Consider the following 5,053-nt stretch of genomic DNA (forward strand, 5'->3'; position numbering starts at 1 on the left):
GATCTTCTCAAAGAGTTTCCCCAGGATTGAGGTAAGACTGACGGGCCTATAGTTACCCGGGTCCTCCCTCTTCCCCTTCTTGAAGATGGGGACCACATTTGCTACCTTCCAATCATCTAGCACCTGGCCCAAGCACCACGATCGCTCATAGAGCGATCATTAATCTTCATCATTAATGAAGATAATTAATTATCTTCATTAATGATTTGGAAGGTAGGATTGAATGCAGACATAGCAAATTTGCAGATGACACCAAGTTGGGTGGAGTTGCAGGCAAGCTGGAACATAGGGTAAAAATTCAGAATGACCTTGATAAATTGGAGAAATGATCTTAAATGAATCAAATGAAATTCAATAAGGACCGAACAATAACACACACAAATACAGATTGGGCAATGACTGGCTAGGCTGCAGTACTAAAGAAAAGGACCTGGAATGTATTATTAGACCATAAGCTGAATTTAAGATGACCCCTCCAGCCTCTGCTTCCCCCTTCCCCTGACCTCCCCCAGCCTCTGCTCCACACTTCCCCCTTCCCTACCTGTGCTCCATTCTAGCAGGCTCTGGCCCTGTTCTAGTCTGAGTCACGGAGCACAGCCATAGTCCGGTTCCCTGTAGCAGTTGTGTGGGCTGTGCACTGCTGCTATGGGGTCATGCTCAGTGCCCTAGGCTGCAGTGTGGACAGAGCCTGCCAGCACAGAGTAGGGGTAAGTGGGGAAGAAGAGGGGCAGGCAGGGGAGCAAAAGTAGCTTGGGGGGGAGATGGCAGGATGCAGAGGTAGTAATGCTAGGGCAGGCAGCAGCTGTGGCTATGGCCCCATCCCTGGGTAGGGACTGGAGCCCAAGCCGCAACATTTGTCAAATGGTGGGGAGTGGGGAATGGACACGACACTTTTTCTTAGAATCTACTTGAATACAGTAATTTACAAGGAAAGGCTGAAAGAACTAAGACTATTTAGTTTGGACAAGAGAAGACAGTGGGGATTTGATAATACCTTAAATATCTGAAAGGTGATTATAAAGAGGATAGTGATAGACTATCATGTGGCTGAGGGGGACAGGACAAGGAGCAGTAGTCTCAAATTATAGCAAGTTAAATCTAGGTTGGAGATTAAGAAGAACTTTCTCACTATGAGTGTGGTTAAGCATTGGAATAGGCTACCTAAAGAGGCTGTAGAATCTCTATGCTTAGAAGTTTTTAAGAGCAGATTAGAAAAACACTTGACCAGCATGATTCTAGATCTGGTGCACCATTGTTGCAGAAATGAATTATACAATATTTTTATTTATAGTCTCTGAATCAGAATTTTAAAAATAAAATCTTACAGGTAACTTGAATACTGAAATAATTGTATTTCCAGAGAGGAGAATTGAAAAAAACAAAACAAAACAAAACAAACTGACCATGTTTATCTAGGTCAGGTCTAAATTTTTCAGTCTTAACCCAATGAATCTTGAGCTATATTTTTGAGAGTAGGCTGCAGCTCCACCACTTGGGTCCTCCAGCCAATGGGAGAACAGATGACCTGGGTGAACCAATAAGAGCCACAAGCCCCAAAAGGGTGGGCTGAAAACCCTCCCAGTTCCTGTAGGGCCTTGTTCTAGCAACAGCATTGTTGGGTGTTGCTCTCTCGGTCCCTCCTGCTTGTTCCTAATTACTCTTGTTCCTGTCTTTGACCTTCCAGCCTTGATCAGCGTTTGGCCTGACCATGACCTCTTTTTGACCCTCAGCTCAATACCCTGGTAGCTGGACTGATATCTGGATTGGACCTTGGCTACTTATCTTCTGCTAATCCCATGATTCTGGCCTTAGTGTCAAATCCTGTTTGTTGTGCCTGGTTTCCTGTTCCCTGGGTCCTTCTTGTTGGCTTTCAGGCTTCATCCTTTTTCTTAGCTGCTTCCTGGTTCATGCCTGTTGACTTTAGCAGCTTCTTACTGCCTCTGCTTCAGACTGCTTTACTAGCTCCTGGCTCATGACATAGCTTGGTGACTGCCTGCTTCCCAGTCGTAGGTCTGACACATGCATCTTTTATGTGCAGGAGTTTACACTGGCAAAATGTAGGTACAAGTTAATGTGCATTCAATTTTGCTCACCCACATAGGCAGATGGAGAAAAAAAATCCCTGTTTAAATTTTATTAAAACAGCTGGGAAAGTTCATTTGGCTATGAGTGCTCATTGTAACCTTGTTGAACCAACTCAGCTATTCTGTGCTTTTTAAAAACTGACTGGAGGAAGAAGTTGGCATGGCCATCTGGCATCATGAGCTTGTGAACTTAAAGTGATTAATATGCATCCTGCACTTGTGTAATAATGCTAACATTAAGAAAATACCCGTCTGGAATGCTGGAAGGAGGTCCCAGCCCTGTCTTCCACGTATCCTTTGTAAATGTATTAACTGCCCCATATTGCTGTTTAATTAGGATGATAAGAGCTTAACTCAATTAATTTGTTTGTTTAGAAAATGTTGCAGTGCGATTATTGAAAGCCTTTGCCAGTGAACATGGAAGTGGTAATTTTCTCAGCAGTAGTTTCTTTTCTTACTGAACTGTTTAAGCTTTGCAAGTTCTAGGAAGGTCATGTTGGGTTTCAGATACTCAGCTTTCCCGGTAATCCCAAAGTGTTTGACTCCTATTCTTTGCTTACGGCTGATAATTTACCTTTTTTTTTTTTAATGATGTAGGTAGGTAGGTAGGTACATAGTACATATGTTTTATTTGCATGATGAAACTCATACCAAAAAGTTGCTTTTCAAAGCACATACAGGGAGTGAAATCCTTACCCCATTGAACTCTAAGAATTGTGGAGTTCAACTCCACTGACTAGCGTATCCTGGAATAGGATTTTGCTAAGGTCATTGGCTATATTCAGCATTTGCCATTTACCATATTCAGTGAAAAATGGTACAACCTACATTTTGGGCCAAATTCTCTAATCTACATGAGCATAAATCCAGGGTAACTAAACTAATTTCAGGAACTTTCAGGTTAATTCTTGTGTATCTATAAATGGTTTCTTCAAAAGATCACCTGTATTAAGTTGTATCCATTTGATATTTTGTAGGCATGAAAAGCTAATATTCTTTAGTGGAGAGAATTAGAAGTAAAAATAAATATTTAAGGTAAATCCGTCCTTAGCTACATCTGTCCTTGCTTTGTTTCCTTAGTTTTTCTATTCCTATTTACACTTATTTTCTGACCAACATACCCCACCATATTACTTTATCCCACTGTTTACATCACAGTTGAATCTAACAGATTTATATCATAGTTGTACTTGCTTATTTTAACCTGGACGCAGGCTGGATGGTATGGTGTTCCTAGAAAAGGCATATTTTTCTACCTTTCTGGTTTGAGTTGGGGCTTAGAGTTGAATAAAAATAGCCTTAGTTGGGTCCTATCTTTTTCGCCATATATTTTTATACTGAATATTCATTCTGAGCTTGCACTTTTCAGCAGCACTTCATGAAACAAAGTCTAAAGATTAGATACCAATTGTGAGCCGGATTCATCGTTTGAAATGAGTCTGTTTCTGCTTTTATTGATATTAACAAAAATAAAACAAAATAAAACTGCTTCTATTGATGTTAATAAAACTGCATTGATGCCAGTAACAAAGGATCAGGCAGCTAAAGAGATGTAATATCCATTGATGCCTTCTATTTTGTGCTTGCATTTACTGGTCTAAGATTCAGTTATTATTGACTTATATAAATTTACATTTCTAATACCTAAAAATAAATTGATTTGGCTAAATTTATGCCTTTGTCATTGTGTATATGTAACAACAGAAATGTCATGAAGCATTGCATGCTGATTAAGGCAGAGCTATTTATTAGTTTGATGTCCTTAATTGCTGCTTTTACAAACCCCTGAAGATTCCCACATGCAACTATAGTTGTTTAAAGATACATATTTTTCCCTGTACATTTAGGTTTTCACAAGTACTTCTGGAGCTCAAGCTAACTTGAAGACAACTGGAAGAATTGAATGTATATACTGCAGTACTCCAGTCTTTCTGAGCATGAGTGCAGCTTTACTCTGAGAGAGACAGAACATTTATTGATCATCTCAAAATTGTTAAGTAACATGACTGGAGCATTTCAGGTATTTTTTTCCTTTCTACTTCTAAGTCCTTATGAAAAACAAGGGACAACAGAATTGTCCATTACAACCTCCATTGGAGTGTCTCACCAATATGCTTCTATTCTGATCCAGAGTGCAGTTCTTTCTTCATGTCAGTTAGAAAATGCCAAGAAAGGTGACTGGTCCATACAGGCATTATTTATCTAGTGGTAGAATCACAGTTTTGCCAACAGAAAGTCTAAGTGTACAAATGTTCAAATGATTTCTACCTACCAAAAATTGTAGGATCAGTAGAAACATCAACCTTGCTGATTAGGTAGAAGCCTAGTCTGATAGGAGTTTTACTGTGTTAACAAATATTTGTATACTTATCACAGTGGTTGCCAACTGGGGGTCTGTCTGCCCCTAGGGGTACTTAAAAGGCTTGTAGGGGGTACACAGAACTTAGCGTGTGTGCACACAGCTGTAGTGCAGCATGCAGGTGGCCAGTAGCACAGCTTGGTCATGTGGTCTGGCTGGTAAGTTAGTTGTGGGGGGAGGGAGTAGGGCTGGGGTGGGGCAGGAGCTGCTCAGCTGGGGCGGGGCACAGGACTAAGCCACGTGGAGGGGTGGCTCCTGCTGCTACGCACACCCTGGGAGGGCATGGGGGTGGTGTGTGCCCCTGGATCTGCGCATAGGGCAGGGCAGGCTGGGGCTGTGCTGGCCTCTTTCTGGAAGGGGGTGGGGCTGTGTTGTGTTTGGGGAGGGTGGCAGCAGTGCTGGGAGGGAGGCTGGGGGGGCTACAGTAAATTCTGGAGTGGGTGCAGCCCACCATAGTGTGGCTCCTGTAGGGCCGTGCAGTGAGGGAGGGAGTGGGGCTGGGGCTGGGCCTGGGGCTGGAGCAGACACGGGTCCAGAGGGTGGTGGTTGACAGAAGTCAATGGCCGTGGTGTGCTGTGACCAGTGGGGTCCCTCAAGGCTATGTCCTTGG

General features: G+C 42.5%; 1 long non-coding RNA gene across 1 annotated transcript in view; it reads left to right on the top strand.

Moving 5' to 3' along the window:
* The window catches only part of LOC109296739, a 43,492-nt gene that overhangs the window by 16,797 nt on the left and 21,642 nt on the right, over positions 1 to 5,053 (top strand). The window contains exon 2 of the long non-coding RNA XR_002097038.1: positions 3,932 to 4,076. This is a non-coding gene — a long non-coding RNA (uncharacterized LOC109296739). The remainder of the gene's footprint in view (positions 1 to 3,931; positions 4,077 to 5,053) is intronic.

The sequence above is a fragment of the Gavialis gangeticus genome, unplaced genomic scaffold (assembly GCF_001723915.1).
Source record: "Gavialis gangeticus isolate Ggan-Ray unplaced genomic scaffold, GavGan_comp1, whole genome shotgun sequence".
Lineage (NCBI taxonomy): Eukaryota > Metazoa > Chordata > Crocodylia > Gavialidae > Gavialis > Gavialis gangeticus.